Genomic DNA, 21,708 nt, shown 5'->3' on the forward strand with positions numbered 1-21,708 from the left:
TCGTAGAGGTGCTGCTGGGTTCTCATAGTTTGTTGAAGAAGTGGTAAGTTCATTAGAATCATGGGAAGAAGATTCTTGGCACATAGCACATATGGGACATGTTATGAAAACATCTAAATGCTCCTGAATATGCAGAAAATTACAGTAGTGTCGTGCATGGCTTGGGAGAGGATTCGTACACGAAGTTGGTGATTTCTCGAGCTAGGGGATGAAGAAGAGCAAGGAGGGGTTGTCTTGGACGTGGAGGGGTATTCTCTACACTAGTGAGTATAGAGTAATTGCTTTAGGTTTTCTTGTGTCTTTTAGATGTGAGAAAGGGGTAGTATTTATAGATTTTTTGAGAGAGGAATGGAGGGCTGAGACAGGTGGTAAGGGAGATCAATGGCTGATGTTTAAATAGTTTTTGGAGGGAGATTGATCAGAATCAGTTTCGGCTTTGGGTCTAAAGATGAAGAGGTAAACAGTATCGGATTTGGGTGATATTGTTGTCATTGGGTTGATTTTTTGGTCTCTACGTACCTATGGTTTTGGACCCTTGAGGTCCCAACTTCTATAAAATTCCAAAAATACCCCCATGTGGACCGTGAGGTTAGCTAAAGCATGCTTGAAGCTCAAAGTGCTGTAGAAAGATTGAAGAGCACAAAAATAGGGTGTCTACAGATTGCCCCTCTTTATTGGAGGATGATAATTCGAACAACAAAGGTTGAGGAGACAACCCATTTTTGCGCAAAAATGCGATGAAATGACTGTTTTATTCATAAGAATGCTGCTTAAAAAAAATTTTTCACAACAAAAGTGTTGTGATTGAGAAAAGATGATTGTTTTTGATTGAAAATGATGCCCCTAGAATCTCGTCCTATGGTCTGCTCCCATAGCTGTCTAGCACTTGCTTAGTTGTTGACAGAAGGATTGTCGTACGCAGGCCAATCCCTAGATCTTTCTGAAAGGGTTTTTGAAATGAAATCTCTCACCCACAACATTTGTGTGGTTGTTTAGGACTACGGTCGCCCCCTACGATAGAGGAATTGCGAAATCTCTCACTGGCCAATTCCTTGAGATTTTTTGGGATGCATGGTCTAATAAATAGATGATGAAAAAGGAAAGATGACATTCGTCAATGAGAAAATCTTTTTTGTAGAAAATTGTTGAGGGTAGGAAAGTCATTCCAACGTATTTCCTTGTTAAGCATAAATGAAAGACATCCAGCAGGTTCTCACACCTGAGCCATGCACGTTTGACATGGGCAAGTCAATATACATGGCTCTTCGGGCATTTGGCTTTGGAGTCCAAAATATGCTTTGATGTTGGAAGTTGGGTTAGTCACCTAATATGAAGATTAGGGGCGTATGGGACTCAAGGCTCCCATTATTTGCATTGCATTTGTACCCTTTCCAAACTGAGCCTTAGGCTGTGTTTGGTTGTAGTGCAAATTTATTTGCACTAGTACAAATGCATGGCAGTGCAAATGTTAAAAATGCAAATTTTTGTTTAATTTTGTTTTGGATTTTACTTTGTTCTGCCTCATGTATTAATTTACTTCATTTTTACTGAAACCAAACAAAATAAACTAAAATTTAAAATGAAAATAGGTCAGAATTTATACTCAAATCATTTACACTGCCATGGTTTTGCATCAGTGCAAATTTATTTACATTGCAACCAAACACAGCCTAAGGGACAAAAATATACAAGCAAATAGGTATTGTCTAATGATAACATGGCATACTAAAAGATATTGATTAGATAACATTTAAGCATGGTTAATACACACACACAAAATGTCAAGTTAGGGTTAGGTTGAAAAGCATAAACCCGACTTAACTTCGGTTGGGTAAGGATTTAGCCTTAGACCACTTTGAATTTAAATGCAGAGATTTCTAGTGTATATATATATATTTTTTTCTCTCTAGTGTGATATAAATATAATACTCTCTCATGTACCATAACGTTGTCCATTTTTATATATTAATGGTAAAGCTCGTTAAGATTTTTTTTTTCCTCAAGCCAAGCCCAACTGAGCCCAATCCAATTCCAACCCAATTGTCTGCGTTAGGGTTACCTCGACTGACCTAACCCATCTGCTATTATTACAGAAATTGCAACATGGGCGGGCCTGCGTTGTGTAATTGTTAATTTAAAAGGGTTCAAGCACTTAGAGACCTACTGGGTACACCGTAGACCATAACATAGTTTATAATAGGGCTTAATTTGACAAGGTTTTATAAATATGATGATGAAGTCCTGTCTAGTTACTAAAATATTCTGGGGCCATCATGTCTCTAAATTTATTGCGTCTTAGCATATAAATACCAAAAGCTATATGTAGCAATAGGACCTCTTTCATAAATTTGAGTTATTTTGTGAGCATGACTAGTTAAGGTTTTATTTAATAAAGTTGACTTGTTGGAAATTGAACTTATAAATTGAATGTGTTCATTTTTTTCAGAGCTCAAATTTGTCCATTATTTATTTATTTGGAGCAATAAATGGTAGCTGGTTACATTCAAGGCTTCAAAATTTTGGAATACTTGTCCATTTCGCCCCAAGTCTGTGGTGTTATTTTATGGATTTTGAAAATTTCTGTTTTTAATGGATTTTAATTTATTATTTTTTAAACATTTTCTATATTTATATTATTTATTTTTATAAGTTTCATACAAAGATAAAATTCTTATACAAAATCCTAAAATTTTAAGAACTATTCCAAGATTTGATAAAACAATAAATCCACTCAAAGTTTTTTTTTAATAGCTTTGAGGGATAGGCAGACCAAATAAAGAAAAAAATATGATTAACTTTACAGCTGACAAAAATGCTAAAAGTGTTAATATATATAAAAATGCAAACTTCTCATGATGGAGACAAAATAGTGAAGCTTCACCTTTTCATTCTTTTATTTTTATTTTTGACAATTCAATTAAGAGTTTGAGAGGAAATTATGCTTCTATACAATTAGAATTAATAAAATTTAAAGGGAGAGAAAATAATGGAGAAAGAAGTGACAAACTGCAAAAAGGAAAAACAAAATAAGAACAAAATTAAATAAAGAGAATAAAATGGAGTAATTTTAAGATGAAATTGGGAATATTCAGGAATGTATCTTTTAAGAGAGTTCATATATTTGTTATTCCTAAAAGATAATTATTTTAAGGGTAAATTACTTCTCATGGGGTTTCTGTCAAATACTTAAACCTTCCTTTTTACCGGATTGGAGGGTTTTGGTTAATGGAATTATGGAAGAGACATAATTAAGATGGAATTAGGCATTTTATTATAATGCCATTAACGACATAGTTTTTGCATGGATTGGGCTTTGAGCTGGGCCTAAGCTAGAAAGCTCTAGTCTAACCTGAACTCAGGTTGGGCTTGGGTTGAGGCCTCAAAAACTGTCCAAACATCCAAACTTATCCCCCTCCCTGTTAGCTATCCTCCTTATATTGTGTGGTCATTCACAGCCAAACCAGACTAGAAAGCTCTAGTCTAACCCCTGCTGCATGGTGCTTAAGTTAGGACTGCAAATGGCATCTGATTGTCTGAATTTAATTTTGAATTCAATCTGTTTATAATTGAATCAAATATTAATCTACCCTTATTTTAGTCAATATATTCCGGTTGATTCATTTACATATATTTGTTCATATCTCATTAAAATTTATACTGTATAATTAGTTTGAATCAATGTTGTGCTCTTACCAAATTGTCAAAGGTTGAAGTTTGGTAGAAGTAATTTTCAGTTTATTTTAGTTTAATTTATTTCTATTATTGAACATTTGATTACGATCTGAATTTGATTTATAAATCTGATAAATAAGATCCGATTCAAATTGGAATATAAACAAATGGTAACCATGTGGCATCCTGCAGCTGCATTATAAAAAGAATCATAGATATAAGGAATATGTATAATTTGGTGTTTCAGTGTGTACGAAGAAGGGTGGACTTATATACTGATGGTGATGGAAGTAATTAAGTTGAATGTTGGGACGAGAGATTGTTATCGTGTTTGTAAGGGTGATAACTGAGAACCCGAATCCCCCCAACAATAATTCCTACAATTGTTGATGAAGATCACCATTAGGGAAAAGTTGTAAACCCTTGAATTCACTGATTAGGTACATGTCTTACTCCAATTCAACCCCAACTTTAATTATCCTCCTGTGGATGGAGTCTCGTGGGATGATGCCAGTAATAGTGCTGCAGCCAGGGCTGGGCTGCCGTTAACAAAAGTCTCTCCACTCTTGCGTGTTGCCACCGGCAAGTGCATGCTTTTTATTAATGAAATTGCCCCTGCAATTATTTATGTTCCTGGGTGGCCCCCCTCTCGTAGTAAAGAAAACTCGTTGCCTAGCTAGTTGAAAATAGAGGCTTTACTAGTACAAACACTATATATTTCACATCGTGCTCTATGCTGCTTATAAAAGGTCTTTCATGGCATCAAGCCAAAAACTTCCTAATGCCTTCAAAATTCCAATCTCACCAAAGTCTCTTGTGGGGCGCTATCGCTTTTAATTCCCATCAATTATATTCCACCAATCCCAACTAAAACCATGAAATCACGGCCTTTGATGTAGTGGCCCCGACTTACACCATTTCATCCAATCCAAAGGTGTGGGGTCACATTAATTTACGGTTTTTGCCCAGGACTGCTCCAACAGGAGTAACTGGTTTTTGAGTCCTTCCAGTTCCAGGCACTTCTGATCTAGATCCGCTGGATTGCATTACCATGAAGGGACCAAAACCCAAAAGAATGATATATATATTCGTCCAACTAGTATTAGTTGGTATCCCCAAATAATTATTCAATCTGAGATTACGATTGAATTTGTAGCTGCAAGAATATATAATTGAGTTTAATGGTTTGCATTCAGCTGGTCGGTCCTATTGCTGAACCCGAACATAAATAAACACTATCATTTTCAATATTACTGTTCGTATGTCCCTGTCTACCTTGTTTAGATCCTTGGTTTCCCTAATTATCCAGATAGCCAACATACCCACTTCCCATTTGTGTGGTTTGAAACCAACTTGTGGGTGTGATCAATATTTATTATGTTCATTTTAGTCAGATTTTATGGGTTCTTGAATTTGTGGAGTGAAAATTATCATAATCCTTTTCTTTTAATTTGAAGTTTTTAACACACACACATAATAAGGGAATTTTACTTAAATCTCTTTTTAATCATCTCACAATTACTAAAACCTCCCCTGCTTTTCAAGTACCTACTAGATCCTTGTTAGCTGAGGTAGCATTACTATGTCCTTCTCTTCCATAATTCATTCATCAAGTCCCATTGCTTAATTTTAAGGAATGGTCTTGTTTTCTTTTTCTTCCTTCTCCAATCTCCATGAGCTAGCCAGCTGGTATAATTGTTAATAAGATATAATATTTTCTCTTAGGGTTCATTTGATTCATGGGAATAGGGGTTTGGAATTGAAATCGGAATATCCCATTCTGATTCCAATCATTTAGTTGGATGGAATCGAAATTCAATTGTCATTTATGGTGGAATGGCATTCTCCCATTTGAATGAATAGTGACTCCCTCCCCCTCCTTTAGGAATGAGATTTCCACAAATTTAAATTCTCATATGAACCAAATAGGCTATAAAAATAGACCATCCAGATTTTGATTCCGATTCCGGAAATGAACCAGGGAGGTGCCAAGGGTTGGGAGTATTGAATGCTTCCGGGGTGCAGATTGGAACTTTACTTCCTGGGTGCAATAGTAATAGTAAAAGAGATGCAAGCAGTTAATTGGAACATTTTGGTCATTTAAAAATAATAATCATCTATGATTATTCAAGTGATACAGTGGTATCATAGTTTGATAAGTAAAAGTAGTGCCATATCAGCTAATAGGGAATGTTTCAGTAAATATTTGATAAGCAAGAAAAGTTTTAATAATTGTTAAGGCTCAGTTTGGAAGGAATACAAATACAGATTATCTTGTATTTTGTATTATTTTATATATATTTGCATTTTAAATATTTGTATTTATACACTATTCAAACTGAGCCTAAATATGTAGACATAAAACTTATGGTGCCTTAGAGGTTGAAATTTTTAATTATATTAATTTCATATAGTTGAGACTTGAGAGTACTTCTATTGCATTTCAGGCACTATTAAGTCCATTACGAGAACATATATCCGCCCCACAAAGGGCTGCAGTACATCCCCTTGGGTGTTTCTAGAGTCATAGTTTGGTTCAACTATGCACACATATATCTATATATAGACACATATTTATATCCATATATGCGTATAAGTACTTTTTTTGCTATACAGAGATTTAATTTAAAGTGATTAACCAACTTGAGCCTAACCCTAATACATCAAATATCAGTGCAGGTGGGACTTGAATTGGACAGCCCAGGCTCTATCCTTAGGCACAAGTTTTAGAGTTGAACCTGAGTTTAGCTTAAATCCGGCGCAGTCTTTGTGTGGATTGCATGTGATATATATGCACAAGCTACGTATGTAGCTAGTAACAAAAGAGAGAGTGGTCACTTTTATTTCTTGGGCACCATGGTTTTTACTGTCAATTTTACTTCGCATTATATACATAACTACCCTTGCAAATTGCAATGTAGATATAAATTACTAAAAATACCAGACGATATTACAAGGGCTTTGCGAAGGAAATCGTGTCTCTTGGGCACTATGGTTGTATTTGAAATGAAAGTTCATCAAATTGATTGGCTTCTGTTGTGTTTGTGCATATTCCTTTTCCAATTTTTATTTGGGAAAATTCCCGATTAGTACTCTGTACTTTGGTTTCTGAACTTTAAAATGCAATAATTTAATATCCAGACTTTTAAAATATAACAATCCAGTACCTGTTGTTAATTAGCTATTAATCGGCCGTTAAGTGACATTTGGAAAAGACACAAATACCCTGCAAGTGTTATCTAATTTTCTTTATCAATCATCGAAACATTGACAAAAAATTAACAGTCTCAAATCATTGTCTCTTCTATTCAAGAAAGTTGAAATCACCAGAATGATCATTCAAACCTGACCCCAATTTTCTTGAATGGAAAATGTAAAGATTTTTTTTATAAATGTTTAGATGGTTGATAAAAAAAATTAAATAATACTTAAAGAGCATTTGTGCTTTTATCAAATGTCACTTAACGGCTGATTAACAGCTAGTTAATGATAGGTACTGAATTGTCACATTTTAAAATTTTGGATACTAAATTATCGCATTTTAAAATTTGAAAAATAGAGTGACACTAAGCCTAAAGTACAATCACTAATTGGAAATTTTCCCTTTTTATTTTGACTATAGCTTTAGGAATCATTGATTCATGATGAAATTAACTGTTTGAGGGAGTGTTTGATAACATGAATCATTTTTGGGCGGGGGGTGGACTTCCAACTCCCAACCCAAAAAGATGCAGGCCCTACAGAGTTAAACTGGTTTTAGTGATTCTCCAACAATGGGAACAGATATCACTACTACATTCCTGAATGAATTAATTCTAATTTTCTAACGTTTGGGTCCAACGTATTAACAGTACAAAAGGTCAATAGAAAGGAGGTAATAGTGGGACCCATATATTATATATAGAAAGTGCAAGCCATTTTCATTTTGATTTTTTTCCCTTTTTTAAATTCAAAACCTTCTTCACAATGTAGGTTTCTAAATTTGGGAAGGATTCCGATTTTGAAATTTGTGGGCCCAATATTTTGAAATCAGAAGCATTTATTGAATGGTTGTGATATAAGGAATTAATCATTTAATTTGGAATCATTCATGTTGACAAAAACGCCATGGTGGTTTTTCATCAGTCAACTTCTCTATGTTTCTACGCTTCAATTTTGTTTGGATTCATGTTTTTCAGTTCCCGAATTTTCTGGCTGCTCAGTGTTCTAATTTTGGTGGAAGGAGGGGTTGGTGACGAGCTTGTAGAAACTTAGGGTTTTGGAGGTTCTGGGTTGGTGAGAAATGGATTGGGAAGAGTAGCTGTACGTGATATGCACAGTGTGAATATGTATGACGACGATAGTGAGTGATGACGACGTCGGAGATTCCATTTAATGAAACTTATGATTCGATTACAGCACATCGCATTGGAAGCAGGTGAACTTTTGGTGGCTCGAACGGAAAGTTTGTTTTTGTTATTGGATTGAGAATTGAATTTGCTTAACAAGTTTTTCTTTCTCTTTAATTCCCACTTTTTTTGGAATTTCATTCTGACTTTCTGGTTTTGGAATTTCTCATGAACATGGGTGATTCCATAATGATATCGTGGATCTTTTTCCCTGATATGTAGTTTTGAGATTGGTGATTCACTGATTCATGGGTCATGTTGACAACAAACTAGGGTCAAGCTTTGTCTATTGTACCTTTATTATTGAATAGCTCCAAGCTTTTTTTTCTTATTTATTCCCTTCTCTTCTCTCTTTCTTTTTTTAATTAATTTTCTATCTAATGTATTTAATCTGATACAAGCTAATCCTTATTTTTTATCAATTATGTTATTTTCTCAACATTCATATTGGCAATAGAATGTCAAAACTGTTGCAGTTCAAATTTCGACAATAAACAATGGAAAGAAGTAAGGAGTTAAAATTTGGACGAGTTGAGGAAGCTGTGCAAGCCGAATTTCTTCAGAAGGCACTTGTAAGAGAGATAGTCCCTTGAGGAGAATTCTCTGATGCTTAAGTTAATAAGTAAGCAAGGGGTCATCAGATTGAGCCGGAAAAACTAATTGGTGAGGGAAGCAAGAGGATGAGATGAATGCAAGAAGAGGGTTATAATGCATGTACCTTGTTGGGAGATGACTGCCGGGCCTGGCTTGAGCTTCTTGGTGACTTATCCTTATTTGGGCATGTCAACGTCATCCAGATGAGGCCGGTTGGTCGATTGATGGCTTGACCAGTCCAGGTCATCAATGAACTCCTTGATCCGCTTGGCGGGTTGGGATTCGGTCATGTAGATGGGTCTCATCACAAACTAATATAATCAAATTAGAATGGGAAATTGTCTAAAATTCACCATGAGTTTTCAGCATTTTTCTTAAATTTAACTTTTCAAAATGTCTAAAACTCACCATGTCAATAAGTTTTTATTTTCCAAAACTCACCTTCCGTTAGTGCACTGTTAATGTTTCTTAATAGAGGTGTCAATGTCAGCAAAAATAACAATTTTTATGATCAAATCATCATTGAATGGCGAGTTAGAGGAAAAGGGTCTTATTCATTTTTCAATTTTTTTTTTTACATTTTAGTGTTTTGTTATAGTTTCTAATGTTTTTTATAATTTATATTTTTTACATTTTTATATTTTCTACAATCTATAAAATTTCCTGTACTTTTTTTATTTATTTGAAATTTCTGTGTTTTTCTATAATTTTTGGTGTTTTCTACAAATTTTATTTTCTGATTTTGTTTTTCAATTTCTATAGTTTCTATAATTTGAAAATAATTTTTTATTTTGTGTGAAATTTTTGTGTTTTTATGTATTTTATATTTGAAAACATTTTTTGAACTTTTTCCTTTTTTTTTGATATCTAAATATTAATATGTATATATATATATATATATATATATTTTATATTTTTCTATGAAGGTTAAAATAGTAATATATTAACAGCCATTAGTCTCTTTAACGTCAAGTTAGTGACATGGTGAGTTTTAGACATTTTGAAAAGTTGTGATGAGTTTAACAGAAATGCTGAAAACTCAAGATGTGTTTTTGACAATTTCCAAATTAGAAAAGGATCTAGATATTTTGCTTACTTAAAAGTGATTTTTCATTCTCATTCAAATATTATATAATGGATGACATTGTTGTTTTAATAATATTTATAATTTTACTCGCATGAAGGAAAAATCTGCTTTTGTAGCTATGTAAACCCGTGCTTGGTTGTTCATCTGACTTGGTTAAATCCATTAATTCAATTTATCACTTATATCTAACAGGCTGTGTTTGGTTTGAAAGAAAAGGTAGGAAATATCTATACAATTCCCTATCTTTTCTATCAAACCAAATACAGCATTAAATAATGCACAAAATGTCAAGATCATCCGATACATAAAAGGGTCTTTCTCTAAGCACTATATAATAAGCTTCTCAGTTTGGTTCTTTTTAATGCTGATAAAAGAAATCTTTAGTCTCAGTTTGGGAATAGTAAAATAGCAAATAAGTTTTTTTTTTTTTTTGAAGCTGTAAAATAACAATCAAGTACTGTACAAGCCAATGAACCTAAGGTTCTTAACTATCTATCTATCTATCTATCTATATATATATATATATATATATATATATTATTTAAAAAATGAAAATTATTGGTATAATTTAATATGTTCAAATGAGCTTTTATGTGCCAATATATTACCCAAATACTGTAGTTCCTCCAACCTCGATCCGTGCTGTTGCTTTTATTAGTTATGAACTAGTGATCAAATGGTGGAAAAATTTCAAAACCTTGCCATAGATGTTTTGTATAATCCATTCCTGTTATTGTTGTTATTACCATATAATTTTAAAGTTTTGTTGGTTTCCACAATTCAGCAAAATTATACTATTTTTAGTGAAGCTGACATACATAAGCATTTGCTTTCAATGCCAAGAGTTTTGGCTAAAAGTCTACTATCCCATTATAACTGGTAAATAACTATTTTATATATATATATTTTTCTATCAGCAGTCAACTTCCATTTCAAGCAACCAATTTTAATTTGCTATGTGACAGTGCTACAAACAGGTTTCTATCTATGACAATGATATAAGGTGCTCAATGTGGGTGATATTTGAAAATCAAATGCAAAGTTGCTTTACAATGCATTTTATAAATGTAAATGATCAGTTTACATAGAAAAATACGTTTTTCTTTCGGTGTTGATACATTGATATGTACCTTGAATTGTGTAAAAATTGCAATAAGAGGCTTATAGTTTTACAAACAATATGAATATAATGTTAATAAATAATTTATGCACTCAAGATGGGAGTTCAAAACTCCTCTTGCCAAGGTTATAGGCTTAGCTTAGGGCTTGGTCTTAGGTGGGAGCAAGGTTTAAAATTTTGATACGATACACCCGATACGAGGCGTACTGTATCGTATCTTTAAAAAACAGATATGGGATATGCATGGAAATTAAACGTTTTGTTTTTTTCATGTATATCGGACCTGTAATTGGGGTGCACTGGGATGTATAGTAGGTATATCGGGGGTGTATCGGGGCATATTGTGGGCATATCAAGAAAAAAGATATGACAAAAAACTAAAAAAAAAATTAAAGGGGAAAAGAAAGCATATCTTCCCTGAAATAAGCTTCCTTTCACCCCCAAATGACTCAAAAACTCCAAACCTTATTCCTATAGTGCTAGATTTGCAAAAGTTTGCAAGAAGCAAGTATGAATTCTTTTTTCTTAAATTTTCAAAATTAAAAAAAATATGGAAAAATAAGTAATTTTTTCAAATTTTTATAATATCTTGTGATTTATTTTTTTTCCTTGAGTCTTTAAATTTATGTCGATCTACATTTCTTACATTCAAAATCACATTTTTATTTTGTGTTATCAGTAGATTTATGAAAATTTCATGAAGATATTTGGGGAAAATATAAATTAACAAAAAAGTTGAAAATGTAATTTTTTCTCTAAAAACTAAATATTTTTTAGATCTATGGATTTATATATCATATCCATAGAGAAATTGAAATTTCTTCTTTATTTTTTTTTATTTTTATATTTTTAGAATTAAAAAATAAATAATAATTACTTATATTTTATCATTTGATCACAATAATTAAATATATTATAATTCTATGGATGATCTATTATATCCATATACCAATTGAAATTTCTTCTTTAATAATTATTTTATTATTTTTATATTTTAGAATTAAAAATTAAATAATTAATTAATTATATTTTATCATTTGATCACAATGATTGTATATATTATAATTCTATGGATGATCTATCATATCCACCAAGAAATTGCAATTTCTTCTTTAATAACTATTTTTTTAATATATTATATAATGTTTATTTATTTTTTATAATTTTTGGTAAATTTAAATAATAAATAATTATTAATTATATTTTCACATAGAAACTGTGCCAATGCATGTTTTATGGTTGGATAGGAGAATTGGGTTTTTCCCATCCCATAAAACATTAAAAACTTAAGAATTATAATTTATAAATTATTGTTAAGCATAAGATTTTTAATGAAATTATAAATAACTACAATATATTTCTTCATAAAACCATTAATATATATATATATATTAAAGTATTTATAGTGTTTCCAAACGTATCTATGTGTGTCTTAGTTTTTCTCCGATATGCATGCGTATCCAAGATGTATTCTGATACATCTGTTAAAATTGCCTTTTCAATACACTTAATGTTTTGAATACTTTGAACTTGGATGGGAAGTATGGATGCTCTTTGGGCTAAAAGAATCAGTGGTCCTGAAATGAGTACTGAACAACATATGTGTTTTATTTTAATTTGGTCATAGTAGTACTGAATCGTTTACTTATTTCTGCAATTACAGGTAACTCTAGGTGAGTTGGTGGTTTGTGATTATTGGTTAGAGGTGGAACCTGTGTAAATCTGTAACAATGTAACTCATGGTGCAAAATTTACACTCCAGATATTTGATATTTGATGCTGCTGGTACGTACTGAAAAACATTAATTGTGCTAGAATTGCTTTGATTAAATTATATAAATAGAGAGAGAGAGTACTCTTGACGTGATTTAGCTGTTAAGAATGTTGCATAACTTATATATATATATATATATATATATATTAAAAGGATATCGGTGCTCTTTGCACTCAGGAAATGGAATCTATTCGTGCGAGCACCCATTTTCAGTAATTAATTATTAATTAATAACAATAATTATTAATTAATTACTAACTAATAATAATTATTAATTAATGATAGTAATTAATAGTGTAATAACATGCACCCATTTTCAGTAATTAATTACTAATTAATTGATAATTAATAATAATAATTACTAATTTATTACTGTAATAATAATTACTGATTATTACAGTAATTTAATAAATATATAATTAGTGATTATAATTAATAATTACTGCTATTATAAATATTATTAATAAATAGATATTTACTTAAATCTTACTTTAAACTAAAATTATAAATACTGTTAATAAATATAGTAATTATTGTTATATTCAAAATAATTAAAAATGTTATTAAAAGTATTGTTATTGATTATTTAATAAAATATTATAATTTAATTTTGGTAATTATTAGTTTAATAAATATTGTTAATAAATCCTATTCACAAATTTAATAATTATTGTTATATTAAAAATAACTAAATAATATTATTAAAACTATCATTAATGATTATTTAATTAAATATTATAATTAATTACTATTATTGATAAGTGTTGTTAATAACGTTCTGACAACTGACAGTTCGATGGTTTGGTTCAAATGGATGGCCTGCTCTGACAACAATAATTACAAGTAAAAAATTATGGAACCATTATGGCCACCGGTTTTCGGGTTGATGGTTCAATCATCCGGTTCGAACGAACAGTCCTTTCTGACAACAAAAATTATAGGCAAAAAATTGAGTTTGTGAGGTCCATTAAGTAGTATCATACGTGTTATATCATTTGAGCGTGTAACTCATACGACCCGAAAATGGAACCATTATGGCCACCGGTATTTGGATCGACGGATCAGTCATTCGATTCGAACGAATGGCCCATTCTAACAACAAAAAATTATAAGCAAAAATTTACATAACCGTTTTGGCCACCGGTTTTCAGGTCAGTGGTTCGATCGTCCGATTCGAATGGACAGTCCGTTCTGACAACAAAGATTACAAGCAAAAAATTGAGTGTGTAAAGTCCATTGAGCAGTATCACACTTGCTATGTCATTCAAGCATGTGACTCATACGACCCAAAAATGGAGCTGTTTTGGCCACCGATTTTCAGGTTGATGAATCAACCAAATGGTTCAAACGGATGACCTGTTCTGATAACAAAAATTAAAAAAATAAAAAACAACAAAAACGATTGAACGGGTTAATGGGTTGATGGTTTGACCATTCAAGTCAATGGGTCATTGACCGATTCAATGGTTTTTGGCCAGGGACTAGAATTGGGGTAAAACGGAACTGGTTGCCTGGACAATTTCCAATTAAAAAAAAAAACAGACGATCCATTTTGACAACAAAAATTCCATGCAAAATATTGAGTGTGTGAGGTCGATAAAGCATTAACATGTGTTATGTCATTGGAGTGTGTGACTTATACAAACTGAAAATGAAACCGTTCTGGCCACTGGTTTTTGGGTCAATGGTTCGATTGCTTAGTTTGAATAGATGGCCCGTTCTCATAATAAAAATTAAAAAAAACAACCAAAAGCCATTGAAGGGGTCAATGGTTCGACTACTCGAGTCAATGGGTCATTGACCGATTCAACGATTTTTTGGCTACGAACAAAGATTAGGATAAAGTGGAATCGGTTGCTTGAATGATTGATTAAAAAAATAAAAAATAGCCAAAAACCATTGAATATGTCAACATGTCAATGATTCAATTATTTAGATCAATGAATCATTGACCAATTCAACAATTTTTAGCTAAGGACCGAATCAATGGATCAACAGATCGACGGTTTCATTCCAGCCCCCGCAAAGCAGAGCCCCTCCGCTAGTATAAAAGGAATGCACTTGGAATTAAGAGATTCTATTCAAAGGGGTTTGTTGGAGTATATGTTTTAGAAGAAATTTACATATTTAGTTATTAAAGGCTTGAATTTCCACCATTTAAAAATTTTGGGTCTTTAGGCCAAAGACTACTGGTGCAGAACTCTTGTTGGAGTAATGCTTCAAAGTTTATATATCTAAGCAATCTCATACATGAGAACTCTTGGTGAAGAATTAAAGAGTGTAGGTCTCCGTACGTTTTAGGGATTAGTGGAGTATTCTTGGAAATTTGATGTGTTATGCCCATGGGTCAAAACTTTTATATGGAAAATTTGTTGATGAAAGGTATTGTATATTAACAGGATAAATTAAAAGCAAAAATCATGGTGATTGAGAAAAGTGAATTTTGTGAATCATGGTCATCATCATCAAATCCTTATCCCAATTATATTTCGTTATATATATGAATTCATCCAAGTCTTATCCCAATTATATTTGGCTATATATATGAATGTTGTTCTGTTATTTTTGCTTTGTTTGATGCTATATCTATTAAATTGGCATTTAGATATTTTTTTATTATTTTCACCTATACTCTTTTTGATCTATCCTTAACGCTCTATGTCCCTTCAATTTCCAACAAATACGAATGCTGTTGATAGTTTTCTATACATGTAACAAAACCGTCTCAGTTCAGTTATTTTCTTTTTTTGTTTATTTATATTTTTATTTTATCACCTCTTGAAGCTACTCCTAGTTTCTTACAAAAATTGCAGGAATCTTATATAGGCACAAAATGTCCAACCATGTTAAATCTTGTATACTTTCTGTTTGTACATTTTGTTTCTTTTGGTTTCTGTAGTTAAAGTACTTTTCACTGGGCTCTTCCTATTTCTGGCAAACTTTTGAAGGAAAAGAAATTAAAGACTTGTAACAATGGACCTAAAACTTTCATTTACGCTTTGTGCAATTATCACCATGGGAGGAGTGTCTGGTTTAGTATCAAACATGGTAGAAGAGTTGATAATCAAGTTGCCATGAGACAAAAAAAATCGTCTCTGTAACTTCCTCCGCCTATGTGCGTGCGTTTTCCTCCGTTTCTATAACTTCTTCCTCACAGTTACTCTGCTGTTAGTGGAAGGCAGTGGCTTTCCTGTTAGTGCACCAGTCCAAGAGGACCCTCGTTGTTGTGAAGATAAGACTTAAGTTGTAAATCTCAGATAAGATAGGACTGTATTTCTAGAAAAGCCAGAATTGGTAGCTATTCTTGTATAAATCAAACTCCTAGTAATCATGTAAAAATACAACTCTCAGTGGATATATAAATAAGACAAATATATATATTCGAATACATAACAACAATACAATCAAACTCCTAGTAATCATGTACAAATATAACTCTCAATATATAACAATAATACAATACAATCAATCAACCTTTGCTGAAGAAACATTCTCTTTCCTTCGTCTCTCTATTTGCCTTGTTTATATCTCATCGCACATTCTCTCTCTCTCTCTCTCTCTTCTGTTTATCTATATCTCATTGCACACTCTCTCTCCTCTGTTTTGTTGTTTACTTCTAATCATACATGGTATCAGAGCCAATGGCGACAAAAAGCTCCTCAACCAACATTCCATCGACAACCATCTCTCCTAATATGTTAACCAGCCTCTCATCTTCTATCAAAATTTCAAACATCGCCCACTTTCTACCCATAAAACTCACTGGGGAAAATTACGTTGCTTGGAGGGCTCAGTTTGTACCAGTTTTCAAAATCCATGAAATTGAAGGAATTATAAATGGAACACTCCCATGTCCTCTACAGACGGTATTCTTTGGAGGGCAACAAACTCCAAATCCTGAATACTTCATTTGGATCAAACTTGATCAACTTATCATGAGCTGGATTATCTCCTTACTCACTGAAAGCATCATCAATCAAATCATCGGCCTCAGAACATCAAAGGATGTCTGGAAGGCATTAGAAGAAGCCTTCGCATCCCCCTCACCAGCTCAACTTCTCCAACTATGCATGAAACTCATGAACATTAAGAAAGGATCTTCCTCCATTATTGAATATATATAGAAGATAAAGAACATAGCAAAGCAGTTGGCTGCCACGTCTGAACCTGTCCACAACCGGGATCTTCTTCTTAGCACTCTTAGTGGACTCGAGCCTGATTATGATCCACTTATTACCTCGGTAACAACTAAATCTGATTTCTTTTCTCTGACTTTATTTGATCTCCTTGGATAACTGTTAAATCATGAAGCTTGGCTCTCGCAACATAATTCTTCTCTTCTTGGTGACTCTTTTGCCAATACTACAAGTAAACAATCTGCCTCTCGACCTCCATTTAGTTTTACTCCCTCCACAGATCCCAATCAACAACAACCCTCCTTCCCTCAAAGTAATAGGGGTCGTGGAAGGGGCAACTTTCAGAACTCCAGAGCCTTTCAACATGTCACAACCAATCTGAACAACCTATAGAGAAGATTTGAATATATTGGGGCTGATAAGATTCGTATTGTTAATGGTACATGTTTGGCTATTTCTCTATCAATAATAGGCTCTTTAATCTTACCAATATTCTCCATGTCCCTAATATTACCAAAAACCTTCTATTATCAGTCAGTAAGTTTTCTAAAGACAATAACTGCTATTTTGAATTTTACCCTTCCTTTTTCTTGGTGAAGGATCAATCCTCGGGAGCCTCCTCATGCGTGGTCTCAATAAGAATGGTCTCCATGAACTTTTTTCACCATACACAACATCTCCTGTTGTTTTTCGGTTGCAACTTCTTCTATTTATCATCATTGTCTTATTTCAAAAAGTCATCGCCTACCATACGCTAGTGTTCATCATCGTTTATCATCTCCCCTAGAATTAGTTTATTCTGATATTTGGGGTCCTGCCGCGTGTAGCTTCACATAATGGTTTTAATGATTATAGTAAATATTCTTGGGTGTTTTCTATATCTCACAAATCTGATGCTATGTAAACTTGTGTGTGGGGGGGGGGGGGGGATTTCGTGCTCATGCCTAGAACTGTGCTCCGGAACGCAAACATAGACATCTTACTAAAACCACATTGGCCTTACTTTCTCGTTCATCTATGCCTTTGTCATACTGGGATGAGGCCATCCAAACGACTGCTTTTCTCATCAATCACGTAACTACACTTGTCCTCTCTTCATATCTTTATTGGATACAACCAAGCTCATAAAGGCTATCATTGTTTAAATCCACTCACGGGCCGTGTTTTCATTAGTCGGGATGTTGTTTTTCATGAAATAGTATTCCTGTTTGCTATCAGTGCACTTTCTTCATCTCCTCCTATTTTCCAAGGCACTTACATTTCTGCTCCCTCTATCTTCCACCCTGCACCCAATCCTTCTCCCCCAGTTTCTCCTTCACCAAAACCATTGCTAGACAACCTTCCTTCTCCAAACTCACCCACTCCCTCCCCTGAGCCTAGGATGACATCGATGGATTCCGTCATGAGAGATGCCCAATCGGCACCTCCACCAATTCAGCTTCATTCTATAACTATGAGATCTCAGTCCGTGCATCTACACGACGTCCGTTATCAGAGGCATTACTAGCACATTATTCTACATTGTCTATTGGATCAACCTCTTTTTCTCAAGAAAATAAACAGGTTTAGTGGTGCAGAGCTATGTGTGAGGAGTTTGATGCCCTCATGGCAAACGGTACTTTGACTTTTGTACCCTACAAGTCCCACATGAATGTTATCGGCTCCAAGTGGGTTTTTCGAATTAAGCAAAACTCTGATGGCACCGTTAAGCGAGGTTGGTCGCTTAGGGGTTCTCTCAACAACCCGACATTGATGTCGTGGATACCTTCAGCCCGGTTGTAAAATCGGCCACTATTAGAACTATTATTGGAATTGCTCTAAATAGGGGGTGGCGGATTCGGCAATTTGATGTTAGTAATGCTTTCTTACATGGTGATTTACATGAAACTGTTTATATGCACCAACCTCAAGGTTTTTAGGATTTGTAATGCCCCTTTTATGTTTGTTTACTGCAGAAGGCTCTCTATGGTTTGAAACAAGCACCCCATGCTTGGTTCTCTAAGCTAAGCTCCAAGTTGGTTAAGTTCAATTTTGTGGCCTCTAACTCCGGTTCTTCTCTCTTTATTTATAATGATGATGGTATTCTTATATGTCTGCTTGTTTATGTTGATGACTTGTTGCTCACTAGAAATGATGAATACACTCTCTCATTAGTCATAAATCACCTTGTGTCCTCTTTTGCGATCAAAGATCTTGGGACACTCCATCATTTTCTTGGCATAGAGGTTCACTCCACCTCCTCAGCATGGCAACTCTCACAGCGTAAATACTTACTCGACATTCTTCATAGGTGTCATCTTACAGATTCAAAACCAATTGCTACACCTCTTCCTGCACATTCTTCCCCTTCCAAGTATGAAGGGCAGCTTCTCGAAAATCCCTCTGAGTATCGTAGCATTGTCGGCTCTCTATAGTATGCCACCATTACTAGGCCAGATATTGCACTCAATGTGAACAAAGCATGTCAATTCCTTCAACAGCCTATTGATGTTCATTGGAGTTTTGTTAAACACATTATTCATTATTTAAAAGGATCAATTGATCATTGTCTATCCTTCACTTCCGCCGGTGACCTATCTGTTCATGGGTATTGTGATGCTGACTGGGCCAGTTGTCCAGATGACAGAAAATCAACTGGAGGAATGGTTGTTTTTCTTGGCAAAAATTTAATTAGTTGGAGGGCTCATAAACATGCCACTATCGCTCACTCCAGCACAAAGGTTGAATTCTGTGCTCCATTGATCTTATAGCTGAAGTCGGCTGGCTCTCGTCTCTACTAAAAGAATTGCACATACCTATTTCCTCCCCACCCGTGCTTTGGTGCGATAACATCTGAGCAACCTATCTTGCCACAAATCCAATTTATCATGCCCATACAAAACACGTGGAGGTGGATTATCACTTCATTAGGGAATGGGTCACCAGTGGAGCATTGATAGTTCGACATCTTTATTCTGTAGATCAGTTGGCTAACATCCTCACCAAAGGGCTCCCTCGAACTCAGTTTATGGAATTACGTAGCAAACTCAGCGTCGTTTCCTTGCCGCTAAGTTTGAGGGGGCGTGTTAGTGCACCAGTCCAAGGGGACTCTCGTTGTTGTAAAGATAAGACTTAAGTTGTAAATCCTAGATAATATAGGACTATATTTCTAGATAAGCCAGGTAGCTATTCTTGTATAAATCAAATTCCTAGTAATCATGTACAAATACAACTCTCCATGTATATATATATTGAATACATAACAGCAATATAGTTAATCAACCTTTGCTGAAGAAACATTTTCTTTCCTTCATCTCTCTCTTCTCTCTGCTTGCCATGTTTATATCTCATCGTACATTCTCTCTCTCTCTCTCTCTCCTGTTTGTTTATATCTCATTGCACATTCTCTCCTCTGTTTTGTTTTTTACTTCTAATCAGACACTTTCTCATATTCCCATCAATCGTCCGACCTGGGTGGGTCGGTCAGTCATTATTTCTTGTAGTCTTCTCGTAAGTAGCAGATGGCTTCATTAAATGTTGCCTTGACCAATGCTTCAAGTGAGAAACAACTAACAGAACTCGATGAGAGTTGGCTCATTTCGCAAAAGTCACTGGGGAACACTCCGAGATCTCCATTGAACCTAAAGAGGAAGCTCAAAAGGTTGTTGAAAGAACCTTATGACTTAGAATCTTCCCTCAAATACAAGTCAGTATTGAAAACGTTTGGGGCTTTGTCAAAAGGGAAATACTTTGCTCTAACCCAGTAGGACAACAGTGTCCGACCACATGCTAACGAGCGACCACATCGCTCTTTATTTTCCTTTGAATGTGAACAATATAGAAGGAAATGTGAAAGGTGACTCTCTAAACACGACACACTGGCTGTCTTTAAACTGCTTATCTCTCAATTGTATAATAGTGAATGGATCTTGGAACACAAATACACACAGAGCAGCAACAGGTCTCTATCTATCTTCTTACAATACAAATACTGTATTACAGTTTTAGACGCATGATCTAGCCAGGAAAGTTAGACTAACGAACTCTTTTATCTCTTTTGATAGACTCTCCCCTCATTTAAGTAGTTTAAATCCTGTAAATGTAATGTTTTTAGTGGTTCCTCCTTTTTAAAAAAGAATAAAAAAAAAAGAAGTTGCCATGAGATTCGTTCAAAGAATCAAATCCTGACTAGACTTTCAAATTCTAAACAAATCTGTGTTCGTTTGCAAACACCCATCTTGTGTGCAGTGGTTTTTCCTTGAACTGCTGAATTGATCGCTTTCAATATTTGGTGACTGTAGACGTAGTGTGTATAAATAGGCTTTAGGGCTGAAAAGGATTGAGTTTCAGAAACGTGCGTGATGCAAGGGAAAAGTCTCAAAGGTGGTTGGCTTACTGGAAAGACCAGATGTTCACTTTCCAAAGAAGAATGTTAGAGATGGAAAAACGCTTTAAATAATAGCATTAAATGTGATATTTATTTTCAGGGAATTTATTATACTACTTATTTACTTAAAGAGGAAAATAATTTTGAAGAATCAATAATTTTAATTAATACCAAAATGGGTGCATCAAATTAATTTGTCCTTGAAAAATCAGAAGATAACTTCATTAATTTCGCCTCTTGTGCTGCGCTTTTAGATGGCATGGGTGATAATGGAGGTAGGATTAGGATCTGCTGATCTTCTCTGTGGTTGGATCTCTAACGTGTCCACGTTTTGTTGGGCGATTGCTAGAGTGTGCTGAAACCATGTTCACTGTATATTTTCTTTTTTCTTTTGTAGGTAAATAAGCAACACATGGAAACTGTCAATAGGTCAGGTCGGATTTGAGACCGGATGGACCAATTCCAAAATCGATTATTAATTGGTTCTATAAAATGGACTTATGTATCGAAACAATGGTCGGACAATTTGGCCCAGTAACCGTTTACGTAATTGGTTTCGTTTCACCCTTAA

At 34.0% G+C, this 21,708-nt stretch overlaps 1 long non-coding RNA gene across 1 annotated transcript; it reads left to right on the plus strand.

Annotated features, from left to right (window-relative positions):
• The first annotated feature begins 14,722 nt into the window (after positions 1-14,722).
• Positions 14,723-20,036, plus strand: LOC148880860 (uncharacterized). The gene is made up of 2 exons (XR_016104295.1): positions 14,723-15,017; positions 18,727-20,036. It is a non-coding gene; the product is annotated as an uncharacterized LOC148880860 (long non-coding RNA).
• Positions 20,037-21,708: the final 1,672 nt, after the last annotated feature.

The sequence above is a fragment of the Nelumbo lutea genome, chromosome 1 (genome assembly GCF_056320005.1).
Source record: "Nelumbo lutea isolate HS-2025 chromosome 1, American lotus-T2T, whole genome shotgun sequence".
In the NCBI taxonomy this organism is placed as follows: Eukaryota; Viridiplantae; Streptophyta; class Magnoliopsida; order Proteales; family Nelumbonaceae; genus Nelumbo; species Nelumbo lutea.